Source organism: Camarhynchus parvulus, chromosome Z (assembly GCF_901933205.1).
Source record: "Camarhynchus parvulus chromosome Z, STF_HiC, whole genome shotgun sequence".
NCBI lineage: Eukaryota > Metazoa > Chordata > Aves > Passeriformes > Thraupidae > Camarhynchus > Camarhynchus parvulus.
Window position 1 is genome coordinate 68893641 of NC_044601.1, and position 12915 is coordinate 68906555.

The window sequence follows — 12915 nt, forward strand, 5'->3', positions numbered from 1 at the left end:
GCCGTGCGCGGCTGCGGAGCGCGGCCGGAGCCGCGGGGGAACCTCGGCCGCCCCGGGGCCGCGGCGCCCATCAACCCGCCACGCCGGGGAGCGGGCGCGGCGGCAGGGATGCGGCGCAGGGCAGAGCCAGCAGGCAAAAAACAAAAAAGAGCGAGCCAAAAAGGCGTCTATAAAAAAAGGGTAAAAAAAAATATTAAAAAAAAATAAAAACCTCAAAGCACCAACCCTAAGGTTTGGACGTCGGTTTAAGCATCTGTCACAAAAGAGGCGAACGAGCGCATCCAGAGTGTTGTATCCCTTTTAAAAAGCCCAGGTCGTCCTGATGTGGGGGTTTCGGGGTGGGCTTTTATTTTTTTTCCCCCTCCTTCTTTCCAAAGGTTTAATCCACACGGAGTCTTGATCCGGCTGCTACGAAGAGAAAGAAAGGAAATAAAAAAAATAAAAAATAAAAAAATAAAAAAGGAGAAAAGTGGGGCTATGTCCCTTCCTTCCTGCCTTCCCCAGCAGCCGCGCCGGGCCGAGCCGGGCCCGCCGCTCCCGGCGGAGCTTACATGGGTGCGGGGGTGCCCGCCGGCCGCCGACCCTCTCCCTGCTGCCGGCGCCTCTGCCGCGGTGCCTTTTTTTTGCTCTTCACTCCTCCTTCCTGCCTTCCTTCCCCTCCTCCTCCTCCTCCTACTTCTCCTCCTCCTTTCGTGGGCTTTTTTTTTTTTTTTTTTTCCTCCCCCTTTCCCCCCCCCTCCCCCGCCCGCCCCTCCGCTCTCCGCAGTCAGCCGCCCGCCCTCCCCGCACCTCCGCCTTCCCGCGGGTGCGTGCGGGGGGAGCGGCGGCGGCGGCGGCGCGGGGCGCGGCGGGAGCGGAGCCGGCGCGGTGCCTGCGCCCTCCCCGGCCCCCGCACCGGCGGCGGCGGCGGCGGCGGCGGCTTCGCAGTGCGCAGCGGCCCGGCCCGGCCCGGCCCCGGCCCCGTCACGTGGGCGTCTAGACACCGTGTCGCTCCGGGGGAAAAAAAATAAATAAATATATCTATATATTATATTTATCTCCAACCGCCTTGCGCAAGAGGCGGCTCGGGTTGCGGGGAGGTTGTGGGTCCGTGTGTCCCCTCCCCAGCTCCCCCCGCTCTCCGTGTGTCGTTCCCCCCCCACCCTCCCGGTGCCTCCCTTCGTACCTGCTCCTGGTTGGGGGGTGCGGGGAGACGGGGGTGTCCCCCCCCCGCACCCCGCGGGGCACAGGGTTGGGAGCTCCCGGGGCTGGGGTGTGCCGGTGCTCGCTGCAAATATTGGAACGTTAGACCAAATCAGCGTAAAAATTCAAAAATTGACGCGGCTCTGGGTACGGCACGAGAGCACATCACAAAATACAGCGACAATAATAATGATGGTGATGATAATAATAGTCATAATAATAATAGTAATAATAGTAATAATTCGTGCTTTTACAGCACCTGTCACCAGAAGATCAGGAAAATACACCACGGAGACTCGGTACACTCCGATTCCAAACACGAAGCAGAAATGACGGGCATGTCGCGCCCCGGCGTTCGCGTTACGGGCACTACGAGCAGTAATAACCCCTGGCACCCTGGGCGCTCCACAGATTCCCCCGTTCCAATCCTGGACCGGCAGAGGGTGAGGAAAACCGAGCCACCAAGAGGCTGCGCTCTCGTCCAGCCTTGGTGCGCTCTGCGGCAGGGCTGGGAAGTCCGGCCAGACTTCCTAGCGCCAGGCTTGGCAGGGCAGCAGAACTCCCCAGGGGTCCCCGTCCTGCACGCACTCCCACGGAGGAGCAGCTCCTTTTTCACAGAATAGCTGCGGGCGGATGAGTTGCTTTAAGGTCACTCTCTGAGGCAGTTATCGCGTCGGAAGTAGGAGCTGGGACTCTTAAATCATGGCTGCTATAGGCAAGCCCAGCTCAAATCCAAAGCCAAAGCCACGTCCGAAACGAATGCACCCAACTAAAAGTGGCAGAGTGGGTAGAGCGCACGTAAAACTAACATCCCACGCAGGCAGGGCATCCCCGGGGTGCGTGTCCTGGATCCCTGAATTTGGGGCAGGCAGGAGGGCAGGGATAATTTAAGTGCCCAGTTGTGCATACATGCACGTGAGTAGGTCAGGGATGCGACAAACAGGCCCGGCATTTGCAGAATCTGGATCTAAATTAGGCAGAAAGTGTCTAGATTTGGGGCAGGCTTATCAAATGTCAACCAGACTGTACCTAGCTAGGTACAAAATCGGCTCAAAATCCAGATAAATAGTTGGAAAAACACTGGGGAGGGGATGAATGCTATTTGCTGGCATCAGAAAGAATAATTTAGGAAGCCTCGTTGCAAAGCTGGAGTCTGAGGAAGGCAATTGGCTCCTTGCTTCACCTCCAAATAATTTAAGGGGGGTGGGGGGGGAGCCCAGGGCACAGCCCTGCAGTCTCTGGGTGATGCAGGGGCCACATCAGAAGTGCATCAGCATTTAGTTCTGCACATGCAGAAAAGTCCCATTGCTTTTAAAATGGTGCCTTCTGCACCCTGAAAAATGGAATTTGGGTAATATTTTTAGTTCAGTGTCTTGCCCTACAGCCTCCGGAGTGACCTCACATACACCGAGAGTGATTTCCTCACTTCCTCAGAGAACCTCAATCTCTTTTCCCTGTGATGTGTATAGCAAATCAGGAGGGGGGAAATGTTCCTTCTCATTCCAATATTGGCTGGTGAAAGACATGTTGGACGTGCTCATTAATCCATACGTTATACTTTTTATTTTTTCAAAACCTGCCAGGCTGTTATAAATGAGATTAAAATCTCCTTTTTAAATTTTCCACCTTGTAGCTCCCCTTGCCACAGCACTGACAGCTATGATTACTTTATTGTCATGAGGGAAATGACAAAAAGCACAGTGTGCTGTGTGCTGGGAGGAGGTGGAGGGCAGGAAGGGGGTCCAGCAGTTAAAATAAATTTTTGGCCCTGCCATAAGTTCTCCAGGCGACCCTGGGCACCTGCCTTTCCCTGCGAGTAGGGACCTGGGCTTTGGCACCTCTGATTTCCCACAGGAACAGCTGGGCCATCAGCACTTGCCCGGTTTTGTGATCTCTGCAGGTGAAAATTGTCCCAGAAGCGCTAAATATTAAATAACTGATAAAGAACTTCTTTCCAATTAACCCTGCAAACTTGTTTAAGCAGACCATATGTATGTGCCCATATGGAAAATACAGAAATAAACATAATGAAGCTGATAAGTATGGGAACAGGACCTGGGCTGAGGGGATGCTTGGAAATCAGGGTGATACCCATAGCCTGCCCTGCTCTGGATGTATTGCTCAAATGTCACCCTGGGCCAGAAACCTGTCCTGAAATGCATGAAGGGCACTGTTAATCCCTGAGGAGAAATAAAATATGTTTGAGTCATAGAATTCAAGAATTGTTTAGACTGGAAGGGACCTTAAAGCTCACTTCGTTCCACCTCGTCTGTCAGGGCTGGGACACCTTCCACCAGACCAGGTTGCTCCAGCCCTGTCCAGCCTGGCCTTGGACACTTCCAGGGATCCAGGGGCAGCCACAGCTCCCCTGGGAAACCTGTGCCAGGTACTCCCCACCCTCACAGACAAGGATTTTTCCCTTCTACGTAGCCTGAATCTCCCCTAATTTAGTTTAGAACCATCACCCCTTGTCCCGTCACTCCAGGCCCTACTAAAAAGTCACTGCCCGTCTTTCTTCTAAGCCCCTTTGGAGTGTTGCAAGGATTCGTGCAATGTGTTACATTTGTATACCGTGTTTGCACAGCGTTTTGCATCCCTGCTGCCAAACACATTAGGTCCTGGATGTAAAATCCCGGCGAGCCCACCCTGCCCAGCCCCAGCGCTCCGTTCTCACGGGGGTTTCTAGGGACCTCTCCTGAACCCAGCTGGCTTTGAAGAGCTAAAGCCGGGTTAATTTGCATTGCAATTCAGCCTTTGACAGACAGTTGGAGCCAAGGCACTGTTAACCTAATTGTTTTGCTAACAGCACCAGGGTGTGAGACTCACCAAAGGCACTTCCAACAAAGGGGATAAAACCAGACTTGGGGAAAAAAAAAAACCCTTTTCCTGACATCATTACCGGGTACAAACAAACAGAGCTGATCCCTCTTCATACGCTTTCCAGGCGAGGGTCAATAACAAACACACTTTGCTCTTTTGGGGGTATGTCTCTCCTTTTCACAGCAGTGAAAAGCCAGTCAGGGGAGGCAGGAGAGAACAAGCCAGGCTGAAGGCAGGGGCAGAGGCAGCGCAGGCTGGCTCCTGGCACTCTCCCATCCTTTTGTGCACATTAGGAATAGCTAAGCTTGTGGCCCTGCTTCTATTTTTATGCATTATTTTGAGAGCAGAGCTCTCAAGCAATGTTCAAAGTCTGGGTTGTGAAGCCGTTTTGGCTGTAGCCAGTCTCCTTCCACTCCAGCAGCTCATGTCAAGACAGCAGACTCAAGCTATGAGCCCCAAGGTCTGCAAAGAAAAGCATTCTTCAAGCACCCTCTCTGTGCGGTGAGTGGCACGGGGAGACAAGGATGCCGTGCTCGCTGCTGTCACACAGCCCTGCGAGCTAAAATCACCATTTCAGTGCGGCTGCTCCTGCCTGCTGGCAGCCATTCCAAGGCTGGTCTGTTGGAAAAGGATCCAGTAAAAGTGGGTACGAGGGAGAAATTCACTGCACCCACCGCTGGCTCCAACAGCACAAGGAGCTGGAGCTGCTGCAGCCAGTGCAGAGGAGGCCACGGAGATGCTGCCAGGGCTGGAGCCCCTCTGCTCTGGAGCCAGCCTGGCACAGCTGGGGCTGCTCAGCTGCACAAGAGAAGGCTCCAGGGACACCTCAGAGCCCCTGCCAGGGCCTCCAGGGGCTCCAGGAGAGCTGCACAGCCACTGGGGACAAGGCATGCAGGGACAGCAGCCAGGCAATGGCTTCCCAGGGCCAGAGGGCAGGGACAGATTTTGGGATCTTGGGAATTAGGAATTGCTGGCTGGGAGGGTGGGCAGGCCCTGGCCCAGGGTGCCCAGAGCAGCTGTGGCTGCCCCTGGATCCCTGGCAGTGCCCAAGACCAGGCTGGATGGGGCCTGGAGCAGCCTGGGACTGTGGGAGGTGTCCCTGCCCATGAAAGAAAGGGTTGGAATGACCTGAATTTAAGGTCCCTTCCAGCCTACACCATTATGTGAGAAAAATGAGAAAAAAAGCCTGGTGAGATGAGATGTTTCCTTGCCTGTATCAAGCCATGGGGAAAAAACATTTCCCTCTCAAGCCCTGGGGGTTGGACCATCCAAATCAAATGTCCACCAGTGCTGTCCCTGGGGTGCTCATTCCAGCATGGGAATATTTGGATTCATCAGGGCACTCACACGTGCCCAACTCTGACTCTGTGCTTTGCTGGCTGAAATTTTTTAGCTTTAGGAGTTGACCACACAGCTGTTGTAGTGTTTTGGTCTGGTAGCTAGACAGGGGTTAAACACAAGGCAGCGTCCCTTATGCCAACATAAGGGAAATTATATATATAAGTGCATATTAAAACTCTATGTTTCCCCAATTTCAGTAGGAGAATTTGCTGTTTGCAGTGTAAGATGCTGGTGTAACTACATCTACCAAAGGGGGATTTGGGTGGTGCAGGGATCAGGACCCAAGGGAAGGAAGAGTGAAGGTGCTGCCGCCAGAGGGAAAGTGCTGCTGGCCAAAGGATCTGGTGGCCCATGACCATGTCAGGCCAGGGTGGGCCAGGGGAGCAGTGCCTGCCCTCTCTGGTGGTCACTCACTGACACACTCAGTGTGCACAGAGCTGGCACCTCTGCGCCTCAAACAGCTATGGCAGCAGTGCTGTGTCACCAGCGGGGCCAGAGGCCAGCCCAGCTCCTGCTGAATGTCACCAGTGGGATTTATGACCAGGAGGTGAGGGGGATTTAGGTCAGACAGTCTGGGAGGGCATGATGGTGGAGCTGGGCAGGAGAGCACAGTGTCATTGGGGAGCCACAGGCCAGGCACAGGAGACACAGGAGGGAAGATGTGAAGTGGAGGAATGGAGACAGATTCAATATTTGATTTTACAGATAAAGGAAAGCTTGACAATCCCTTTAGCTGGGACAGGCTGTGCTGAAAAAAAGGTTTGTTTCTTCCCCCACCAGTCCAACCCAGGAATCTCAGTGCCTTTGGCATTTGCCTCCACCTAGCTCCTTAGGATATAGCAGGGTCTGACTCAATGTTAATATAAAATATGTGATGTTAATGCACCACCTTAGCTGTAACTCTTCACTTGTATTGTACCTGTACTTCTGTGTTTCAGATGTCCAAATTAGTAATATAAGTTTTTGGATTTGTTTTGGTGCGTAAGCTCTCAGAAAGAGAATTTTTCCTTTCTGTAACTCTAAAGATAAGCACACACAGACAGTACAGCTGGTACCTCTCTTTCAGTATTTCAGTTTCAGTAGTGTAAATCAAAATCCTCTTTATTTCAAGTTAGTGCATTTGCACGAATTACAATGTTTTATTTGTAGTTACCTGTCGTTTTACCTATGGGCAACAACAGGGTGTATGGAAAGAGCTGGGGCTGACACAAGAAACAGAGGTATTTGTTACCCTATGATTCCTCCTCCTGACACCTCAGAGGAGACCAAGGCTTTCTGGTTTCAGCCACGCTTGCCTGCAGAACCACCCGTGGCAGGGAGATTGGAACCAGAGGATCTTTAAGATCCCTTCCAACCCAAACTACTCTATGCTTCCATGATTCCAGGACCTCAGGGTGCTTCCCATGTGAGGACCCACTGCCTCCTGGACTCTGGCATACACAAACATTGCAACACCAATGCCCAGGAGCGCTGGGGAAGGGTGGGGTGTCCATCACTTAAGAGCAGCATTTTCGCCCTAATGATATCAAGCCAATCCCTGAATTCTGGCTTTAGGAGGATTTATCAGCTCCTGAGAGACGGGATACTCAGATGCAGCCACAAGGCAGGGATGTGCCCCTCCTCTCAGCCAGCAGAGGAGACTGAGGTGTCACTGCCCTGCAGATCCATTTACCGGCGGGAGGAGCCCACAACACCTTCACTAAAATCAAACAAAACCACCCCAAACCCTTTTTGGCAGAAGGAAGCACTTGTAAAAGGGATGGGAGAGTAGGAAGCAAAGAAAGAGGAAAAACTCCAGCTTCTGTATTTCCTATTGCTGGCAGGTAGGGGTGTAATTTTGGAGTTCCTTCCTTTTTAATGGGATAGGTCGTAACCTTACCATCATTTATGTGTCTCTCTGTATTTATTGCAGTGGCCTGGCCAGATGCACTGTGGAGCTGATTTCTCTCCCTCAAACATTAGTCATGTCCTCACAGATGGCAATATAACAGCCTATGCTTTTCACAGACTTTAACAAGCAAAATTCCCAGTGACACTAGTGGGAATTTTGTCCCATCAGAGACAGGGACTGGCCTGTTGTAAAAAGAAAATTCTCATGTTTATGGTGAGTTGTTCAGCATCAGTGTTCCTCTTTCTGACCTACAGCTTGACATAAAAAGATAATCCAACTATCAGACATCTGCAATCAAGGACTTTATGAAACCCTGACCTTTTATGTGTGGAGCATCACAGTTACACTGCACGACAGTCTGCTCTAAGGAACACAGTCTGGATTTCTTGTCCTCAAATCCAATACAAATACTCACTTAAAATAACAAAATTATTAGATGCTTCTTCATATTCTAGCTCTCTGGGAGCATTATAGATATGCCTTTTTGGGGTATTTGAGAGAGAAGGGAGAAGATGCATGCAAATAATTAAAAGATGCTTCAAAATCAGGACAGCTGAGGCAAGCAACATCTTTTATCTGCAATGACTTAGCCACGAAATACCTGCATGGCTGAAAGAAAGAAAAGGTAGATGCTGTGCTAGGAGGACACAACTGAGAAGTGAAGCATCATTTTTCAGCAGTAATGATCCAGGTGGAGTAATTAACCACTGGTTGTGGTGGATGTTTTGTCAATAATAATTGTGAAATGAGGTTTTGGTGGTATTCAGCAGATGAGCTCCAGCTGGTTTAAACCTGTACGGGTGCAGGCAGTCTTTCTGCCCCGAGTTACTCAGGTGGGTAGTCTAGACAGTAGGAATAGCTCTTCATACCCAATAATTTATGAATTAGTAGGGCCAGTGTATTAAAACAGATAATTGAAAAGTCCTCATTTGTCTAAATGTAGGGTTGGGATTCTTTAATAACTTTTTACAAATATTAAACCAAACAGAAATGCTTTCATGACAGTCTTGCACATGGCTTGGTTCCAGGAAAAGAAACCTGCTGGGAATTGATTTTTTTTCTCTGAAATTTCCAAGTGATGGAAATTGCTTGAGAATGGGAAAGTAGCTAGCACTAAAAAAATAAAGCTGAAACTCTGTCTGATAGTCACTACCTTCAGGTTGAGAAAATTTCTTTCAACCTCATGTGAGGGAGTTTCAGGTAAACAAGAAATATAGGATTGGGCAGGAACTGACTTCCCTGATTTCACAATCCAAATTGCATAAAGTGAAGGAAAAAAAATAAGTATTAGAAGTAAAGTGTAATTTAAAGATTGGATTTTCAAAAGCACATTACCCAAACCTGCACATTCATTTTATCTGGAGGGAAGAAGGCACGCCATCTGATAGCAATGATTAATCCAAAGGAGGCCCAGACTTGTTCCCTCCATTTAAGAGGAAAAATTACATATTCTGTGAGTAGGTAAAAACAGCTGTACTGACTGAGATACCTGTGGCTCTTCTAGAGATTGCAGAACATGGCTCTCCATCTCCCATATTTGTTAATATTTGAGGTTTTTTTCAAAGACATAAAAGTAATTTTAGGTCTGAAATATCCAAAGTGTATTGGAGACATTCTTTTTTTTTTTTTTTAATTTTATGATATTCTGGGGGGTCTGCTGGCATAATTTAATGACACAAAGCCAAACCACCCAACACCAAATATGGAATAGAGAAGAAAACTGATTTACAGCAAAGGGGAAAAGTTCACTGTAATGGGTCCTAGGCTAGCTGTACCTTCAAGCTCAGAGAAAGACCTTAGACATTAAAGTGTATCAATTTCCATCAGCAAAATATAAAAGGTTTTTATTTGTTTGCTGGTGACGGTACTTAATTGTGACCTGGTCCCAGTGCTTTCCAACACTCACCTGCCTCCCAAATCACAGAGACAGGGAAGAGCACTTCACAAAGAATTAAAGGGTGACTTTATAGCCATTGTTTAAAACCATAATCAACACCGTGTTTAAAGCAAAAGTGAGACAATTACCACCTCCTAAAGCCCTTGAGAAATCTGAGCAGCAGACCTCCTGCCAGACTTTCTGATATCGCAGGCACCATAAACAGAGCTTTGCAAGAACCATCCCATTCACAGCCCTGACAGCTATTGTCCTTAGTGCTAAGTATCATTATTATTATTATTACTCTCTCTGTTTACGGTGATGTGTTAGGAAGTGAGCAACTCGGGTTTCTCAAGACCTTACTGACTCCAACAAAGAGCAGCCTCACCTCCAAAGGGTGCCTGTCAGAGGGGTTCAGGGCTCTCAGGGCTTCTCCACCAGCACTCGGTCGCTTGGGAAGATCACAGGATCCTGGGATGGTTCGGGCTGGAAGGGATTTTAAAGCCCATCCAGTCCCACCCCCTGCCATGGGCAGGGACACCTTCCTCTAGATCAGGTTTCTCCAAGCCCCATCCAACCTGGCCTTGGACACTTCCTATGATAAAAAGGACAGGCAGCAAGGTCTCATCTTCCTGTGTCACAGCTGGAAACGTCGTGACACATTGTCCCCATCCCTCTGGCGAGCCCCAGGTCGAGCCTCAGTGCATCGTCTCCCTGTCAGTCTGCAGAACAGCAGGTAAGGCAAATTGGTACTGCTCTGAAAGTGCCTTTAGTCCGGACTAGTCAAACTATCCTGCAACACATTCATTACGGAAAAATGTGGTAAATTAGATTAAGCAAAGCCAGAAAGCTCTCTTAATTGCTCTGACTTACCGGGAACACAAAACTAGGCAGAGTCTCAGAAGAAAGGATTCATTTTCTGTACACCTGGACTATTTTAAGTGCTACCTCCCTGCCTGCAGAGTCCTGCTGCAAATCACACCTCCTGTCCCCATCAGGCCTCTCACACAGCACTGGCTGGGATGCAGCCCTGGGATGAAGGATGTGAGCCATGCCACAGCTCCGGAGGATCTTGCAGTTGAACAATGGGAAATATCTGGTAGTATATAAAATCACAGAATTGTTTAGGTTGCCAAAGCCTCCCAAGATCATTGAGTCCAACTATTGCCTCAGCACTGCCCAGATCACTGCTCCATGTCCCCAAGTGCCACATCCACATGGCTTTTAAATCCCTCCAGGAATGAGGACTCCACCGCTGCCCTGGGCAGCTGTGCCAGGGCTGGACAGCCCTTTCCATGGAGGGGTTTTCCCTGATATCACAATTTAAACCTCCCCATGCCCAGCCTGAGGCCGTTCCCTCTCCTGCTGTCCCTGTTCCCTGGGAGCACAGCCCGACCCCCCCGGCTGTCCCCTCCTGTCAGGAGCTGTGCAGAGCCACAAGGTCCCCCCTGAGCCTCCTTTGCTCCAGGCTCAGCCCCTTCCCAGCTCCCTCAGCCTCTCCTGGGGCTCCAGCCCCTTCCCCAGCTCCGTTCCCTGCCCTGGACACGCTCCAGCCCCTCAGTGTCTCTCTTGTCCTGAGGGCCCAGAGCTGTCCCCAGCACTGGAGGTGCCTCAGCATCGCTGGCACAGGGGACATTACAGCACACACAAGAACTCCTCAGCCCGTGGTGCTGCCCTGCCCAGCCTCAGCCCTGGTGGGATCCCTGGGGCTGGGAATTCCCTGCACTTCTTCCTCTTCCTCGTCATTCTCCTCTTTCTCCTCTCCCTGCCACCTTCCACCCTTGGCAGCCCCACCTGCTGCCACCTCCATGCTGCCCCATCCTGTGCCCACCCTGACCCACAACACCTTTTCCACCTGTGCCACCCTGTTCCTCGGCTTACCCAGCTGTGGCTGTGCTTACTAACAGGTTATCACCTCTCTGTGTTATTACTCCAGGGCAGGTCAGCTCCTGGCAGTCAGGAGGAGCAGTTTCTCCCCTCCCAGACTCCAAAGGGCACCCACTGCCAGGCAGAACTAAATTTTTTTTATTCACAGTTAACACGTAATCCACAGTGTATCTGAAAACTGAGAAACAGCTAAGAGGGAGGAAACCATATAGCAAACCTAATTTCTATCTCCCTACCCCCTAAAAAAAGAGAAGAAAGTCTGTCATTAGATGACATGGTGTTAAAGGAATGCCGTAATGTACAGAAATCCCATGCCATTATATGTGCCCCTGAGGGCAGTGTGGATTTCTGCTCCAGCATCTGCCAAGTCACTTCATCTCTGCTCACCAGGCTGGATAGGGAAAACTCAATGCCTCAAACACCATCTGACACTGACTGAAAGCATTTATTTCACTACTGGCACATGCCTAGCTGGACCATGCATTAGATGGCATTCACCCCACATATATTTTGATAGATAAAAGTGAGATTTCTGGTCTAATATTTTTTCAGTATCTCCTGAGAGTCTCTGAGAGGAGACAAACCAACTCAGAGTACAATTCCTTCTCTTGGACACCAATTGCAGTGTGGGTGATACACCCATGTGGGAAGCCTGCTCACCCCCAGGAGATGCCCAGGGAGCTGGGTGGTCCAGGTGGGACAGGGGTAAGGCACGGGTGAGGGAACTGCAGCTCAGACAAGTTTGTTTTGGGGATCTCTGCTTTGGGACCCAACAAACTAGTCCGTCCTGGGAGGTCCGCAGCTGCTCAGGGGAGATGGTGCCACTGCCCAGCTGGGAGCAGCTGTTTTCATGGAGTCAGAATGGTTTTGGTTGGAAAAGACCTTGAAGAGCATCTCATTCCACTCCCTGCCATGGACCTTGAAAATTATGACATTCCACCCCCTACTGTGTGTTGGGACATCTTCCACTATCCCAGGCTGCTCCAAGCCCCATCCAGCCCGGCCTTGGGCACTGCCAGGGATCCAGAGACAGCCACAGCTGCTCTGGGCACCCTGGGCCAGGGCCTGCCCACCCTCCCAGCCAGCAATTCCTAATTCCCAAGATCCCAAAATCTGTCCCTGCCCTCTGGCCCTGGGAAGCCATTGCCTGGCTGCTGTCCCTGCATATCTTGTCCCCAGTGGCTGTGCAGCTCTCCTGGAGCCCCTGGAGGCCCTGGCAGGGGCTCTGAGGTGTCCCTGGAGCCTTCTCTTGTGCAGCTGAGCAGCCCCAGCTGTGCCAGGCTGGCTCCAGAGCAGAGGGGCTCCAGCCCTGGCAGCATCTCCGTGGCCTCCTCTGCACTGGCTGCAGCAGCTCCAGCTCCTTGTGCTGTTGGAGCCAGGGCTGGGGCAGCTCTGCAGGTGGGCTCTCACCTGAGCCCAGGGGCACAGGGGCAGGATCCCCCTGCCCTGCTGCCCACAATCCAGGCTATGCCCTGCCCATATTTCTGCCCACAGCTCCCACTGAGTGTCTGCAGCAATGACAGAGCATACATTTCTCCAAAAAAGTGAGTGCATGACCCCATTTGATAGAACACGAAGAATGATGTGCCATTTCACCACGAAATCCTTCCAAGCTCCAAGCCCCTGGCAGCTGAAGAAATCAGGATGTCCTCTTGCAAATACCTGAGTCCTATTGCCATCTCCCTCTGTCTGGGTCCAAGTCCCAGAAATCCTGACCCCTTTTCTCATGGGAACTCATTCTTTTTGCAGTGGCAGTGGTATTGCAAAAGGTCTGTGTTTTTCTTCCTTTCTGATTCAAGAGTTTTACTGATAGGAATAGAGGAGGCTGTGAGTTGTAGAGGTTGAAGGGACTGAGCTGTGGAGGAGAGGAGAAGAAGAACAGCAGAAATACAATGACACTTAATGCTCAAACAACAGA